The sequence below is a fragment of the Bos taurus genome, chromosome 5, assembly GCF_002263795.3.
Source record: "Bos taurus isolate L1 Dominette 01449 registration number 42190680 breed Hereford chromosome 5, ARS-UCD2.0, whole genome shotgun sequence".
Classification (NCBI taxonomy): domain Eukaryota; kingdom Metazoa; phylum Chordata; class Mammalia; order Artiodactyla; family Bovidae; genus Bos; species Bos taurus.
The window spans coordinates 59902792-59920990 of NC_037332.1; the positions used below are offsets into that span (position 1 = coordinate 59902792).

The 18199-nt window shown below is 42.1% G+C and overlaps 1 long non-coding RNA gene across 1 annotated transcript; it reads right to left on the bottom strand.

Annotated features, from left to right (window-relative positions):
• Positions 1-433: 433 nt before the first annotated feature.
• Positions 434-17565, bottom strand: LOC132342120 (uncharacterized). The gene is made up of 2 exons (XR_003034766.2): positions 16732-17565; positions 434-9165 (listed from the first exon to the last, which is right to left on the bottom strand). It is a non-coding gene; the product is annotated as an uncharacterized lncRNA (long non-coding RNA).
• Positions 17566-18199: the final 634 nt, after the last annotated feature.

Sequence of the window (18199 nt, forward strand, 5' to 3'; positions counted from 1 at the left end):
AAATATTCCCACATGCAGCTCAGCCTCCTGATAGCCAGCCCCCACCCCTCCCACCTTCACCCAGATGAATCTAGGAGTTAGAAGCCCAAATCCAGCTTTAAGGGTGGGAGCTGTTTATTCCCCTAGGCTAGAAGGGATTTAACGTCTTTAAAGGCTAAATTAAGGCTCTGAATATTTTCTGTGGGTACCAGCTGAGGCCAGGCTAAAACCACTCTGCTCTCCTCTAGGAACCTCCCACAATAATTCATGGGAAGGGTTGCCACCTATTATTAAAGAAGCTGATGGAGTCTTTCTCTAGATATTGTTTCCCACCCAACAACCTACCCCAGGCAGTTACCTATTTATTGGTGGTATTGAAGATTTAGTCTTACCTAAATTTTTTTTTTCCTTGTGAGTTATCCATTTTACTTTCTTTAACAACTATTGAATTAACTAATTTTTAAAACCTTTTTATTTTGTATTGGGGTATAGCTGATTAACAAACAATTTTGTGATAGTTTCAGGTAAACAGCATAGGTACTCAGCCATATATACATGAACACATGTATACATTCTCCCCACAAACTTCCCTCCCATCCAGACTGCCATATAACATTGAGCAGAGTCCCCTGTGCTATACAGTAAGTTGGTTATAAATTTTTAAATAAAGCAATGTGTACATGTCCATCCCAACTCTCTAACTATCCCTTTCCCCCACATCCCACATTTGAGAATAATTGGAATATTCATCCAAGTTCCCCAAGATTTGGGGATATTATGAATGTGTGACCCTCCCTGTATCTTTCCCTTTACTCGCCAGCTCTTCTGGAAAAACACTAGCCTCCCAAGATGTGGCTTCCTTTTCCTTTTTCTCTGCCTAACTAACTCTGCACTCTCTTCTTCAGGCTCTGAGGGGGTCTCCATCCCACTCTCTCAGTCACCTCTCTACTGTGTGTGCGCCCTTTTCCCCCTCCCATCTTTTCCCTTCTTTAGTGCACATGTTCCTCAATTTGATTTACTTCTGTACATTGTGTAGCTTTGCAACGGTTGGTCCTTAGAGAGCCCTCAAAGAGAGCGCTCCATCTGTCAGCCTCTCACTATCCCCTCCCTGGCCTCCAGCCATGACTCCCCTCCCCCTTCCCAGGGGCAATTTCTATGGGAGCTGTGGAAGATGTAGGCAAACTTCCCGTCCTCCACCTCTTCCCACTTCAGCCCTCACTTGAGAGTTTTCTTTTACCTGATTTTCCCCCACTCTCACTCAGTCTGATTCCTACCATTCTCTCAAGGAAAGCCTTTGAAGTCACAGAAATCAATGAGAAAGTGTAGTCCAGTGAAGTCACCTTGAGCCCTCTCTCCTACTAGGATGCCTGATGCTGTATAATTAAGACTTGCTGATCTAACACTACATTGGGTTATCCATTGATTCAGGCTTAGGCACTTGGACAGTAGGGAGAAATGGTGCGGAAAATCCCAAACTAGAGATAATTCAAAATTATATCTCATTCAACAAATCCTTGTTCAAATCCTGGAAGGTGCTGGAGACACAAATGTGAATAAAATTGGAACACTCCAGGGATTCATAGTCCAAGGGAGGCTATTCACACATATGAATAACTTTAATCAAGGAAAAGGCCCTAGGATTCTAGAAGGTGTCTGTGGCTCAGGGAATGCTTCCAGTAGGAGGTAGAATTTGAGCTGTGCCTTGAGACAGACAGACAGACACAGCTTCTGTGTGTATTCCTATTAATGCAGCAGCAAATGGAAACTGGGCATTTGTGTGCATTTTTCTCTAAATAATGTGCATTTTCCCCATAATCTTTATTTTATACTATGTATGAGTAACTGTGTATAATAATAAACTCCTCAAGGGGGTATATTTTTTAAGGTGACACCCTTAGATGTTTTGTTTTGTTTGTGACTGCTGAGGAAAATCAGCAGATTTACTTATTTTATCATTTTTGACTAGGATTGATAATTCAATTAACTTGTTTCTGGGAAATGTGTTGCATGATTATACTAGCTTTTGAGGTTCTGACAGTTTTGAACCATAGAGAATAAATAACAAGTTCATATATACAGAGCGCTTTAGATATCTGCCTAATTTTTTCCTCCCTTGGGCAGAAAAATCTAAATTATTTTGTGCATGTTAAAAAAAGATAAAACATCCATAGGGAGAGTGAACTTGAATGAGGTTATCCATTGAAATGGCTTGATGACATGATGGGAGCTTATCTGAAAACAACCAAAACAAAACCAAAAGTCACTTGTATGTTAAGATGAGACTACAATTCTTTGCTAGCATAGTTTCACCTCAAATCATCTAAACAAAACAACCTCAAATCAGAAGTATCCTTGTATATAAGTAAATTCACCCCTGTGCTGTTTATTTAAGTTAAATTAGGAAATAACTCAATTGGGCTCAGCAGAATAATTAATTCAATTTAGGTAAATTTGTGAAATAAAACTTTGCAGCTTTTACCCTGTGTTTACCACAGATTTTGAAGACATCTAAAAATGGCAGAAAGTAAATAAAGAGCACATGTGTGTGTGTGTGTGTGTGTGTGTGTGTTTTCAGTTGCTCAGTTGTGTCTGACTCTTTGTTACCCCTTGAACTGTAGCTTGCCATGCTCCTCTGTCCATCAAAATTTTCAAGCAAGAATACTGGAGTGGGTTGCCATTTTCCTCCTCCAGGGGATCATCTCTACCCCAGGATCCATCCTGAGGCAAAGGAAAATTTTGTACACAATGTGACCTCAATTGTCTGCAATGTGTGCTAAGAACTGACAATTTTCTACCCCCATACAACTTACTGTATACATTAACCTGACATCCCTATTCAAGAAGCTCTTGCCCAGGAGAAAAATTATTTCAAATGCTTTACTGTTTATTTTAGGAATTTTGCTGAATGAAAGGAGGAAAAAAGTTTAAATGAATATTGAATGATAGTACCAAGTGACTCCTTACCATCTAAGACTCTTCAAAATTCTCACTTCGTAATCCTTGCCTTTCTCTCTTTCTTAATCCTAAACTGTTATATCATTATCTTTATCCTGTTATCTTCACATCTCACACTGAAACACTTTTCTTAAACTACACCTTCACATTATAAATATCCGAACCCCCTCCCAGTCCCTCTAAAAAAAAAAAAAAAGCAAAACACACCTAAGATTCTGACAACACAATGATCTCCCTTGCCATGGAAAGCAAATAAATATAAATAGCTTATTTTGGTAGAATTTTGGAAGACTGCAGCATTTTCAAATATTCAAAGGAAAAAAAGTAGGAAAGAAACACAACAGACTTGGGTTATTCCTCAGGCAGTAAGATATGTTTGATTTTTTTTTTAATATTAAAATGTTGTTTTACCAGTTTAAAATAAGTTGTTAGTCAAATGTGTAAGAGTCTCTTCAGGTTTCTTGAGATACATTTCACATCACTAGGACACAGAATTTATAATCTCTCTGAAAGCTATCCAACATGGTGATTCAAAACACAGACTTTGAAATCCCAATATTTTCTAACTTCCTTCTAAAACTTACCTTTCTGAGTCTATACTAACTCTACTGATACTAATTTCCTGCATCTAACTCTTTATGATTATATTCTAAAGCCATCTTTGCCATAAATGTTCATGCCCAAGTATGTATCTTCAGTCCAGACCACCCCCTGGATGCCAGACCCATATATTCGACAGCCAACTTGATTATCACCAAGTTATGAGTCAGAGACATCTCAAGTTAAACTTGTCTAAAGCTGAATCCTTATCTCTCCAAATCGTATCCTCCTCCAGGCTTCTACCTCTCAGTTACCACTGACAAAATCCCGCTCTCTAGGGGCTCTGGCCAAAGAGCTTGAGATCATTCCTGTGCACTCTCTTTCCCTTACTCTTCCAACCAGTCAACAAACTTTGGCTGGTCCAACCTTCCAAGTATATTCAGAACCCCACCAGTTCTGCTATGACCCTGGTATGAGTCATCATCATTTTTACCTGGGTGATTGTCATAGTCTCCTGACTGGTCCTCTCCTTTACATCCCTAATACAAGTCTGTTCTCAGCCCAGCATTGAAGTGAGAACTATTGCCACTGTTTGCTCAAAAGCTTTTAACAGCTTCACACTTTCCTCACAAAATCCTTCCAGTGACTTAGACATCTTTCCTTCTTCTGAGTGGACCTTGGGTCCTCTTTACCTTGCACACTCTCCTCCAGGATCCCTGGCCTCTTTGCATGTCTCAAATACCCTGATCTTCTCATGCTCCCTCCTTTGTCTCCTACAACCATTAAGTGAGTGAAGTCGCTCAGTCGTGTCTGACTCTGCGATCCCATGGACTGTAGTCTACCAGGCTTCTCTGTCCATGGGATTTTCCAGGCAAGAGTACTGGAGGGGGTTGCCATTTCCTTCTCCAGGGGATCTTCCTGACCCAGGGATGGAACCCAGGTCTCCTGCATTGCAGGCAGACGCTTTAGCCTCTGAGCCACCAGGGAAGCCCATTTACTCATATCCAAATTATATTCAGATTAGATTATTTTGCCTCCCAACAAATAATTTCTATTCTCTGTTAAAAACCCATTCATTTTTCTAGTGCATGCCACCTTTTTAATGAGCCTATCCTTCCAGTCATTTTTTTACCTCTACCGTAGCAGTACTATTATGTGCTAAATGATCACAATTTGTTCTGTTTGTTCATGTCTCCTACAGAATGAGTGCTCTCCTCATGTCAAAACTTATCTTCTTTTCAATGTCATTTCTGTAGTACAAAATGTACTATATTTACTACATGTGTTGAACCGAGCTGTGAGAGTTGATCTCAAGAATCCCACATCAGGGACTTGCCTGGAGGTCCAGTGGTTAAGAATTCACTTGCAATGCAGGAGACATAGGTTTGATCCCTAGTTGGGAAACTAAGAAGTCACATGCTATGAAGCAGTTAAACCCACTCGCCACAACTATAGAGCCTGCATGCCACAACTAGAGAGTCTGTGCGCTGCAACAAAAGAGAGTCCCACATCACTGGCAGGATGACCTGGCCATCATTACATAAACTTTTGCTGAGCACCTAGTGCCCAGACAGTTTTGGGCACTAGGAATCTAGTGGAGAATTGGGTTGACAAGTTTCTTGTCAACTTTCTTTCAATAATACATGATATTATTGTTTACATTAAAATGAGAAAAATTATTTAAACACTAGAAAATTTAATTTCACAAGTGTTCTCAGGAATAATCTCCTGACATTTAAACTCAGGATATTCGATCTTGGTTTCAACCTGTCCTATTTTCCCTCTGCTGTCACAGAAATTCTATTTTTGTCTTTCAGTGAGAAGTTCTTATTGAAAATTCTTTACTCAAAACAAATATCTTTGTTCCAGGCCTCAAGGAGCTTATGCCTTTAAAATGCTTATAACACTGTTTAAGTAATTGAATTAAATGTGTTGTAAAATGTCCATGTGCTTGGCAAGAGTAAAGACTAAAATGAGATGTTAAATGTTTGTTTTGAATGCAAAAAGGGGAAAGAAAAATGGGTCAAAATAGGGAAGAGGTGGTGAAGTAGGTCCTTCCCTCTCTGTCTTTTCTAGAAGCATTCAATCCAGTTCCCTTGGCTTATCCAGGATATTTTCCTCTCTTAGGAACCAAATTAGCCCAAGATCTAGGTATCTTTCTGGTATGTTTTCCTCTCTTAGGAACCAAATTAGCCCAAGATCTAGGTATCTCGCTAGGTATCTCTCTAGGTATCTCTCTGTATGCTCCATAACAAAAGTATGTGTGTCTGTTTGTCTTTGTGTGTGTGTGTGTGTGTGTGTGTGTATAAGAGATAGGGACAGAGACAGAAAGAGAGAATGTGTGTTTACAGAAGGACTTCGGCCTGAAAGAGTTCCTATTCCTATTCATGGAGCTTATAGGGAGTGAAACTCTTAAAGAAATGGGAATGCCAGACCATCTTACCTGTCTCCTGAGAAACCTGTATGCAAGTGAAGAAGCAACAGTTAGAAACCTCCTGTGTGGAACAACTAACTGGTTCAGGATTGAGAAAGTACAATGAGGCTATTTGTTGTCACCCTATTTATTTAACTTTTACCCTGAACACATCATGAGAAATGCCAGGCTGGAAGAGTTTACAAGCTGGAACCAAGATTGGCGGGAGAAACATCAGCAACCTCAGATATGCAGATGATACCACTCTAAAGGCAGAAAGTGAAGAGAAACTAAAGAACCTCTTGATGGGGGTAAAGGAGGAAACTGAAAAAGCCAAACTAAGATCATGGCATCCAGCCCCATCACTTCATGGCAAATAGAAGGGGAAAAGGTGGAAGCAGTGACAGATTTCCTCTTCTTGGGCTCTAAATTCACTCTGAATGGTGATTGCAGCCATGAAATTAGAAGACCATTGCTTCTTGGGAGAAAAGCTATGACAAACCTAGACAGAGTGTTGAAAAGCAGAGACATCATTTTACCAACAAAGGTCTGTGTAGTCAACGCTATGATCTTTCTAGTAGTCATGTATGGTTGTGAGAGCTGAAGGCTGGCTGCTGAAAAATTTATGCTTTAAAACTGTGGTGCTGCAGAAGACTCCTGAGAGTCCCTTAGACAGCAAGGAGATCAAATTGGTCAGTCTTAAAGGAAATCAACCGTGAATACTCATTGGAAGGACTGATGCTGAAGTATAAGCTCCAATATTTAGCCTTCTGATGTGAAGAACTGACTCCATGGAAAAGACTCTGATGCTGGGAAAGATTGAGGGCAAAAGTAGAAATGGGCATCAGAAGATGAGATGGTTGGATGGCATCACTGATGCAATGGACATGAACTTGGGCAAACACCTGGAGATGGTGAGGGACAGAGAGGCCTGGCGTGCTGCAGTTCATGGGGTCATGAAGAGTCGGACACGAATGGGTGACTGAACCACAACAACAATATAGGGAGTGAGGACAGAAGCTCCTTAAAGAACAGGAATACCTTACATTTATAAAAGAAAAGCAGAACTTCAGTAAAGTAGATTCACTCATTAATATGTATCATGCTAAATTATTAGCAGTCCCTCCTTTTCATTCTCAAAAGTGCCTCAATTTGGAAAATACACATAAGATTATCCTACTTTTCATGAAGTTTTAGAGGAATAGTAGAAGAACAGAAAGAGGCAATATTTGTTTCTAACTTAATGTTAGTCACTCAGTTGTGTCTGATTCTTTACAACTCCATGGACTGTAGCCCGTTAGGCTCCTCTATTCATGGAATTCTCCAGGCAAGAATACTCGAGTGGGTTGCCATCCCCTTCTCCAGGGCACCTTCCCAACCCAAGGACTGAACCTGGGTCTCATGCATTGCAGGCAGCTTCTTTACCATCTGATCCCCCAGGGAAGCCCAATATTTGTTTTGCTTTCCTGGCAGCCTCAATTTAATAGGAGAAATAACCAAACAAACATAGGCAAAACAGCGTGTCCACAGTTCAAATAAGAAAAAAAAAAGTACACAGGCTGGAAGGTAAATGATTTGGGTTTCAGTTCTGAATTTGTCAATAATTCACTTCATTACTTCTAGCAAATTATAACACCTCTGTGAACTCTGTGATCACTACTCTCCCATTTCAGATTTAACTTCCTAAGATCACACTGAGATGACACTGAATAAAAACAAATATCATATGATATCACATATATGCAGAATTTAAAAATATGATACAATGATTTTTAACAATTTAAAAAAGAGAAACAGATTCATAGACGTAGAGAACAAATTTATGGTTACCAAAGGGGAAAGAGAGGTAGGAAAGGGATAAATTAAGAGCTTGGGATTAAGATATACACACTACTATATATATAAAAAAATAAGCAACAAGAGCCTACTGTATAGCACAAGGAACTATATTTAATATCTTGTGATAACCTATAATGGAAAAGAATCTGAAAAAGAATATATATATGTGTGTGTATATATGTATATATGCATTAACTGAATCACTTTGCTGTACACAAAAACATTGTAACTCTTCAATTAAAAAATTATGAGCTGCATTATGAAGCCAGACTTCTTGGAAGAGAAGACGTGGCAGGTTTAACAACCAAGAAGGTTAACCTCCTTTTAGACTCCTCCTCCACACTGCTTGCTCCTGGCTAAGTCATTCTTTGGCTGGGGGATATGTTGAGGGGAAGTGGCTGAGAAGATCAGTGGAGGGATAAAAAGGGCCCTAACGAAGCAGCTGGTCTAGTTAACTGCAGAGGCCTACAGCAGTTCAAAATTAAGAAAAAACAAATTATGTGTTCCTCTCCCATATTCTGAAGGCACTGCCAGTTAGCTGAACACTTAATAAATTTTGTATTGTTTTGCAATTGTCTCTGTGTTGTTGAAGGTAGCTGCAATACTCATTAGCGCTTTGTAAGATTTTTTTCTTTAACTACTTTAGTCCGTTTATAAGCAAACTGTTGGGTGTCTCTCTGATCCAGATACTGGGAAAACAGTTACAATGAACTCTTGTGAATCATCTATGAGCTTAAGGAAATGAGAAAGAAAATTAGCATATCCCTACATGGCCCTAGTGGTAAAGAACCCACATGCCAATGCAGGAGACACAGGTTTGATCTCTGGATCAGAAAGATGCCCTGGAGGAGGGCATGGCAACCCACTCCAGTATTCTTGCCTGAAGAATCCCATGGACAGAGGAGCCTGGCAGGCTGCAGTCCATAGAGTCACAGAGTTGGACATAACTGAAGCAACTTAGCATGCATCCAGTCAATTTCGCACCATTTTTTAATTTAAAATTTGTGATGTTTAATTTTATGTGTCAACTTGACTGGGCTAAGGGATACCCAGATAACCTGCAAAACATTCCTGGGTGTGTCTGTGAGGGTGTTTCTGGGAAATGTTTGCATTTAGATAGGAGACTAAGTAAAGATCACCCTCACCAGTGCAGGTATATGTCACCCAACGTGCTGGGCCCCTGAACAGAATGAAAAGGTGTAGAAAGGGCCTACTGTGCTGATCTCAAGTCTGTGCTCTCTGCCTGAGGGACATCCATCTTCTCCTGCCCTCAGATTTGGGTGCTTCCATTTCCTGGGCCTTTAAACTGGGACTCGGCAGGACCCTGGTCCTCAGGCCTTCAGACTTGGACTGAATTGCATTATCTTCCTTCCTGGTCTCCAGTGTGCAGTCAACAGGTTGTAGGACTTCTCGGCCTCCAAAATCAAGTGAGCCAATCCCTACAATAAATAAATATATATAATTGGTTTTGTTTCCCTGAAGAACTTTGACTGATATAATATTCCCCAAGAAACTATGAAGAAACATGATTTTGTCTTTTGCAGATAAGGACTGAATAGTTAAGAAAAAGTATATAACCAAACAATGTGTCCACCTGTTCAGTGCCATGGCGGGACTCTTACCCACACTTACCTGACTGCAAAGTTCATACTCTTTTGATCACCCAGTGTCACTGGGGAGGAAGACAAGGCCCATGTGTGAAGAGAAGTATGAAAGGCAGCCTATAAAAATATGAATAAACCCATACAAGGCATGAGCTGATGAAGTGGCAGAATCCTGAAGGGCTATGAAATTTCAGACCCAGATCATCTCATTCTGATATACTCCATCACTTACTCTGAAGAAGGGTCTTAAAAACAAGTATCTGGCGGTCCAATCATTGCCTTGGCCGAAAGTGGACATGCAAGTTGCTACCAGCTCGGATTTGTCCTTCGGCCAGTGCTACAAGTAACAGTATGTCATGTTACCCAGAGAACTTTTCAAATACCCACACCCATCTGATGTTTGAAGAAGGGTGGAGGAGACTGGGTGTCCAGAACGTCCAGGCTGGAGTCATTACATGATTCGTGAGCCAAAACCACCTGTTCTTTAGAACCACTCCTCCAAAAGATCAACTATAAAGAAGTGTATCTGGGGATAAGCAGTTGAATCTTTTTCATATTTAATGTACAAGTATATCTAAGGCAGTATTCAGTGAATACTCAAAAAATGTACAAATTATTCATCCATACCTGTGTGTGAGCTGTATTCTTCCCAGCAACAGAGCTCAGTTAAATTCAAGTAGGTTACTATTCAGTGTTCGAGATAAATTTTCTTCTAGTCAGTTTTTCTCTTCACATAAAATGGACTTAATATAAAGCCTGTTTGACTTTACCTCTTACTTTTGTTAAATAAAGTTTGTACATTGTATTTACTTTGATGTCTGGTCCACTGTGCCTTACTGAGGATGGTGGCTCATTCTCCCTGAAGTTATCATTCAGGTTTTTGTGTTTTTTTTTGGTAAGAAAAATTTTTTATATATCTCAATTTTAAGAGTGTTTTATTTTTAAACTTTACAATATTGTATTAGTTTTGCCAAATATCGAAATGAATCCGCCACAGGTATACCTGTGTTCCCCATCCTCCCTCCCCATACCCTCCCTCTGGGTCATTCAGGCTTTATCTAGAAATTGGCAGCACAACATTGGAGCTGACTGCACCCAGGGTCAGAGGCAGACCTTGTGTAGGTTATGTTTGAAGGACACGCATCCCCTGTGGAGGGCCTGGGGCAAAACCCCAGGGGGACATTTCATTTTGGATATTGGTGAAGAGACCTCATCAGACCCTCTCCTGAAAGTGCAAACTTAGGACACACAGATGGTGAGTTAGAAGAGCTCAGTTTGTCTCCTTAATTATCCCTGTCTCTCTCTCTCTCTGGGCGTCACTGTCCTGGCATTCTTGGACTCAGAATAACTGAGCTCCTGCCACCATGTGCTCCCCTGCTGTGTCACCTCCCCACGAAGCCTTATAGTGGACCTGAACTACTGAAGGCACATCTACACATACATAGACCAATCACAAGTCCCTGCTCTTCTTCAAAGCAGGAATTATGCCTTTACATACTTTCACATGGGCTTCCCTGATGGCTCAGTTGGTAAAGAATCTGCCTGCAATGCAGGAGACTCCAGGTTCAATTCTGTGGTCGGGAAGGTCTGCTGGAGAAGGGATAGGCTACCCATTCCCATATTCTTGGGCTTCCCTTGTGACTCAGCTGGTGAAGAATCCACCTGCAATGCGGGAGACCTGGGTTTGATCCCTGGGTTGGGAAGATCCCCTGAAGAAGGAAAAGGCTATCCACTCCTGTATTCGGGCCTGGAGAATTCCATGGACTGTATAGTCCATGGGGTCACAAAGAGTTGGATGTGACTGAGGAACTTTCACTTTCATACTTTCACATCTACCTCACTATGGGATGTATGGTAAGCACACAACCAATATTAATGGAATGAAATTAAGGACTGGCAAACTTTGTCTCTAGGCAATTTGAGATATCAGTTATGTTCCAGTCTTAAAGGCAAGGCTCCCCAGGTGGCTCAGCTATAAGGAACATGCCTGCTAAGGCAGGAGACATAGGAGACGTGAGTTCGATCTTGGGTTGGGAAGATCCCCTGGGGAAGGGAATGGCAACCCACTCCAGTATTCTTGCCTGGAGAATCCCATGGACAGAGGACTCTGGCAGGCTGCACTCCATGGGGTAGCAAAGAGTCAAACACGACTGACTAAAACAACATGAAGGCAAAGGCTGGAGGACAAGCTGTAAAACAGAATTCTGTAAGGAAAGTAGCCGTTTTCACTTGAGATAGAGGTAGAAGAAAAGACCCTGATGCCAGGAAAGATTGAGGGCAGGTGGTGAAGGGGGCAACAGAGGATGAGATGGTTTGATGACATCACCAAATCAATGGACATGAGCTTGAACAAACTCCAGGAGATAGTTAAGGACAGGAAAGGCTGGTGTGCTGCAGTCCAGGGGGTCGCAGAGTTGGACACGACTTAGCAACTGAACAACACTGCAGGATAAGTGGCAATGAATATTTGGAGAAACGACTTGGAAGTTAGGAAGAGGGGAAGGGCTCACAAAAGTAGGAGTAGAATCTCAGTTTTGAGAAAGAGTTCTGTGCCATTCTTTCTTCCTTGGCCTGGTGATAGTGGCCAGGCACAGCTGGCAGAAGGATGGATGGGATTTAGGTAGGTCCTTTGAGTAAAAGTCTCTTCTCTCTTTCTGATCTAATCTAATTCCAGGGGCCCAGATTGGCTGGGGAAGACAAAACCACCCAGGCAAGAAGAGTCAAATGTCCTCAGCAAATATTGGCAGTGCTCATTTACTTCTCATAGGCCCCGTACCCTAAAGGTGGGGGAAGAAAATTCCGGGCTGAAAATATAATTAGTCAGCCTGCTGGTTTGGGCTCTAATTTAATCTGGGCAGCTGTGTCAGGAGCCTGTATTAGCATGACACTGGGAGGCGGAGAATATAATTACTGAGCAATAGAGTAGGGGAGGAGAAGTGGGATGGTGACCGGTTTGTGCTTGTGGGAGAGGATGGGGGGTGGAGGGTGATGTCAATGAAAAGTGAGGATTCTCCTGGGAGAAGGCGCTAGGAAAGAGGCTTCTCTTCGTGGATGGACGGTGACTTTAATTTGGCTTTTGAGAAATGATGTGTGTGTTGTGCAGGATGTGTGCGTCTGTGTTGGTGTGAGGGGGGGCGGGGCTCGGTAGCTAGCAGCTAGTCCACTCTGCATGACAAAGGTGAGCTTGAGAGCTGATAGATGGGCCTTGTTGGCTAGTGTGGAGAAAAGGGGACAGAGGGGACAGGAGTGAAGGAGCAAGTTAGGGTTCAATTCTGAACAAATATTCTCAGATACTTTTTCAGTGGATCGAAGTGGGGAAAGAGAAGAAGAATTTTAAATGTGCATGCTCATTATCTCCTTTTTGTCTTAGGCAAAAGAAATGAGATTGGAAAAATATTTTGTAGGCAATTTCACTTAGACCAAAAAGCTACCAACTACCAATTTCACTTTGAGGATGCCTACTTTGTGCAGAGCTCTGGGTTAAGCAGCTTATACTTTAATGTCCTAAATGGTCCTTTGAAAGTTCAACAAGATACATGGTATGCTGCTGCTGCTGCTGCTGCTAAGTCGCTTCAGTCATGTCCGACTCTGTTCGACCCCATAGACAGCAGCCCACCAGGCTACCCCGTCCCTGGGATTCTCCAAGCAAGAACACTGGAGTGGGTTGCCATTTCCTTCTCCAAAGCATGAAAGTGAAAAGTGAAAGTGAAGTCACTCAGTCATGTCTGACTTTTAGCCACCCCATGGACTGCAGCCTACCAAGCTCCTCTGTCCATGGGATTTTCCAGGCAAGAGTACTGGAGTGGGTTGCCATTGTCTTCTCCGGATACATGGTATGATAACCCATACCATGGGTTAACAATGGAGGAAACTGAAGTTCAGAGGTGTTAATTACAATACTCAAAGTCAGACAGCTACTAAGTTTGAAGTTATCATTTAAATCCAGGCCTATCTGACTCAAATCACTATGCTATTAACTAGCAACCCAAAAGAGGTGTTATCCTTTCCATGTATGGGGCTTCTCTGGTGGCTTAGACAGTAAAGAATCTACCTGCAGTGTGGGAGTCTTGGATTCCATTCCTGGGTCAGGAAGATCCCCTGGAGAAGGGAATGGCTACCCACTCCAGTATTATTGCCTGGAGAATTCCATGGACAGAGGAGCTTGGCAGGCTACAGTCCATGGGGTCACAAAGAGTCAGACTTGACTAAGCAACTAACACTTTCACTTTCTCCATGTATATTTGGGGGAACTGAGGCTCAGAGTAGTGACATAATTTGAATTAGCTCAAAACATGACTTAGTATCACAACTGGAAACAGATCTTGGATCTCACACAATACTGTCTTTTTACATAAAGGATATGTAGGGGAAAGAAGATATTATTTACCAAGAAAAGAACTAGATATCTTGAAAGATATACAAATACAAGAATGGTTTTCCTCACCCTCAACCCAGCACTTTTCATTATAACTAAAAAGTATGCTAACAAACAGCTAAATTTTTTGCTCATTTGTTATATACTAGGTGATATACTAAATTTTATACACCCTCTTATTTCACTCTCACAACACCAGAGATGGGCATTAGTATTGTCCCATGTTACATGAGAAGATAAGGCTTCAAGGCTACACAGCTTGCCCAAACTCACATAGCGGGTCAGTGACAAAGCAGTGATTCAAATCCTGACAGCCCGCCTCTCTCTTTATTACCACCTCCCTGTGAAACGCTGTTGCTTCAAGCATCAGCCCATCCTTCCTTCAATATCCAAGATGGATCTATCAGCTTTATCTACCCTCTTAAAGTGACATAACACTTAACAAAATTCCACAGAAATCTTCCTTTATTTCAACCCTAGGCCAGTCCCACTCACATTTCAGCCTATTATTTGGGGAGTGGGAAAACATATAGATATTTATTGGGGATCTTTTTCTTTACTCTCAGAGCTATCTTTCTCTGTAGCTTTTAACCTTTCCCCACCCAGGCAAGGCCTTGCAAATTTGTCCTCTGTCTTCTGTCCTAGGGGTCTCTGTCTTTTAAGCAAAAATCAGAGGAGAAGCCTGGTTCTTCTATTGCTTTTGTCCTTTTGAGGTTCCATCTGCCCTTTTGCTCTCTTTTTCCCAGGCAACTATCTCTCGAGGGGCCTAGAGAGCCACTGGGAGTGAGAACGTAGAGAAGTCAACTCTTGGCCTCCCAAGGGAAGGGGGAGCCCGGGAGGAAGCTGTGCTCCAGGGCTTCTGGACAACTGATTAGCTGGAGGAGATGGCCCTTCATGCCTGCCTGCCTAGTCCCGCTTGCTCAGCTGCTCAGCATCTGCCCTGCCCCCAAGAGAAGAGTGGGTCTTCTCTAGGGTCCCTGCCAATCTCCTGGGCTCTGGCAAAACGAGCCAAGAAGGGCGCAGATGTGTCCTGCATCCTGAAGCCTGCAGGCACCACTAGGCGGCTCTGCAGCCCATATCCGGGAAGCCAGAAGGAGCAACGTGATTTCACAGGTCTCCCTACCCCTGAAATCCTCCACCCCCCACAGTGTTTGCTCCCTATGTCTTCCCCCTCAGGCCCCCAAATCCTCTCCTCCCTCCTCAGAAGAAAGCATAGGCTATAATTAGAAAATGCTTCTGACTGAAAGTCAAAAAGGTTACTTTCATCACTAGCCACTAAGATCCCACAAACTGAGCAGCGTGACCTAAGTAAACAAATAAAGTTGATTCAAAAGAAAGAGACTGGTTATATCAGTTACCAAGGCAATGACAAGGGTCACTCCTAGTATGGCCATCAGAATGAGTGGATTTATAAGCCAGCAGCAATGATACAGTCTTCATAATCAGACAGACCAGAGATGAAATCCTGGCCTTCTTCTGAGACTGCTGGAGCTCCTTTTCTAACGTCTAACCCAAAATCAATCTCAGGCAACTGCAGACAAACCAACCTGGGGGACACTCTACACAACAGAAGAACGATACTCTTCCAAAACGTCAAGGTCACGAGAGAGAAAGGGAAATTGAAAAGCAATTCCAGATGAAAGGAGATAAAATAGACATGAAGTCTATGTGCTATGTGTGATTCTATACTTCATGGAGGAAAAAATTAAATTTGAATAAGATCTATCTTAGATGATAATGTTGTGTCATTGTCAGATTTCCTAATTTTGATCATTGTACTAGACTTGTGAAAATTAGTAGATTTGTTTTAAGGTGACACAACATCTGCAAATTATTCTTAAAATTCAGAAAAAGAGACTGTGTGATAATGCAAAATATTAACCATTGTCAGTCAGTGTGACAGGTGATGTGCATGTGCAGAGTCTTCTCTTGTGTTGTTGGAAGAGGGTGTTTGCTATGACCAGTGTGTTCTCTTTGCAAAACTCTATTAGCCTTTACTCTGCTTCATTCTGTACTCCAAGGCCAAATTTGCCTGTTACTCCAGGTGTTTCTTGACTTCCTACTTTTGCATTCCAGTCCCCTATAATGAGAAGGACAGTTTGGGGGGGGGGGGTGTTCTAGACGCAAAGAGTCAGACACGACTGAGCAACTGAACTGAACTGAACTGAGACGGTTTTGTAGGTCTTCATAGAACCTTTTGAAATCCTATTCAACTTTGACTCAAATAAAAATTTACCCAATCTTAGGAATAAGCCCTCTTTTAACCCTTAAATCCAGCCAATCTCTTGAGATAATCCATCAGTTTGGGTTATGTCAACCTTTTCAACTGTGGCCTGGTAGTTGCCTCCTACTACCTTAGGCAAAGCAGAACTCAGAGAATAAGTATAGGCTGCCACCTGGTGGCCTTTAAAGAAAATTACTTGAAAAATTCATCTGTACACAGAAGTTGGCAGAATAGGAAACACCAGGACACAGAGATTCTGCTTCAAATCTCGTTTAATTTATCTGTGGGTTATAAAGTCCACTCTATGGAAGTGAATTTTGAAGTCTAGAGTCAAGATATATTCACCGTTTTCCCCAGAGTATTTACTCAATAAATGGTAACTAGAATTACTAGAAACATAAAATGTTCTACTGGAAAGAAACTTGAAGACCATTTATTTTTATCTAATCATTTTATAGTTAAGAAAGCTTGGGACTTCCCTGGTGATCCAGTGGTTAAGAATCTGCCTTGAAATGCAGGGGATTAGGGTTTGATCCCTGGTCAAGGAACTAAAATCCCACATACCTCTGCCAAAAAATATTAAAAAAAAAAAAAAAAGAAGAAGAAGAAGAAAAAAGAAAGAAACCTAAAATCCAGAAAAGATGCAGATCAAAGTCTAAAGGACAGGCTTTTGACTCCTTGCTTTTATCAAACCTATTTCAGAAGAAACCAGTTTATCCTGAGTGCAGCAAAATGATAGAACGTGACTACAGAACACTTGAGTTTAAATCTCATTCACACCCACCCTCTCATTTACTCCTACCTTCTAAAGTGGGCCTGGCTGCTGCCAACTTCAAGTAGGTAAGGGTAGGAGGGGGCTCCAGAGGAGGGAACTGTCCCGTCGGTGAAGGAGGACAGCTGTGACAGGAGCAGGTGCCTGCAAGAGACGAGATGTTTTTATGAGGTCGGTCGGCCAAAGCAACTTGCCTTTTGAAGTTGGGGTGGTTTTACACTCTAGTTTTGCTTTCTCTTGTGTATGGATCACTTCCTTTCAGATTCTCTCTCTGCACTTGTCTTAGGTTCTGTTTCTCTTCTTCTCCTCCCTTCTTCCTCTTTCTTTCTCTCTAACCCTAAACAAAGAGAACTCTCCTTGGAGCCGAGAGTCCTGCACAGACCAATAGCTGGGGTGGACCGTACACCATCTCCCGCTCTGCAACTCTGCCTCTGATCAGAAGCTGACGGTTATCCCACTTCCTCTGATTAACTGACACATCACTGATAAAACTTTTTAGCATCCTTGCAGAAATCCTGGTTTGTTGTTCTCCACCCATCAGTGGGTTCTGCCCCACACCCTCTCTTGCCTCCATATCTGCTCTGCCCCCCAGGTTCTCTGGTCCACTGTGGCTGGGAAGAACAGGCTAACTTTGGTGGAATGGCCGCAGAGTTTCAGGGCTTCTCTTCTGTAGAGATGAGAGGAGAATGTAAGCTTAGAAAAGAGCCCTCCACCTCTTCCTGCAATCTGCTTCTCCTGCCCCTTCCTCATCAGAACTCAAGTTCTCATGTTCTGCCTCTAAACCCTAAACCCCACACTCAAACACTGCATTTCCCCTTATATCAGATCTAAAGCAACCTTCAAATTCTGCCTGCTGTTGTGGCTTTTAATCCCCCTCCTTTTAAAGACTTTAGAGTGCTGGACCTAAAGACCACAGCTTTAAATGTTTCCCAAGTCCATGAGGTCACTAAGTGCCTCCTGGCACTTGACGCACAGTTTCTCAAAGGTCCAACTCACCTTAGATGCTCTTTCACCCAAACATTTTGACAGCTTTTCTTTCATCCCCTCATTGTTTTCTTACCACCAGTTATACCATTGCTATCAGCGGTGACTATGTACCAGCTTCCTGGTAGAGAAAGGAACCGTCCTAGAAGCCATCCTTTCTTCTAGCTAGGAAGACCAAGCTGAAAATGTTTCCACATTTCTTGTTCCTCAAGTCCACAGGGTTATCCCAGCTCCCAAAGTCCTCGAACTCCCATCCTGTGAATCCCCAGATCCCTCCTCGTTCACTGCACTTATGTTCACATCCTGTGGACCTCAGACTCTGTCCTCCTCAAAGGGCTTCTAAGACACTGAGCTTACTACATGAATCACACTTGAGACCCCATGAGGCCTCTAAGTTAAATGACATACTTCTAAATTAAACAGGCTTGATCAGAAGAAAGGTAGGACATAGGCTTACCAGACAATCTCTGTTCAAACCATCCGAGTGTGATGAAAGACCTGAGCAGCGTTTTTT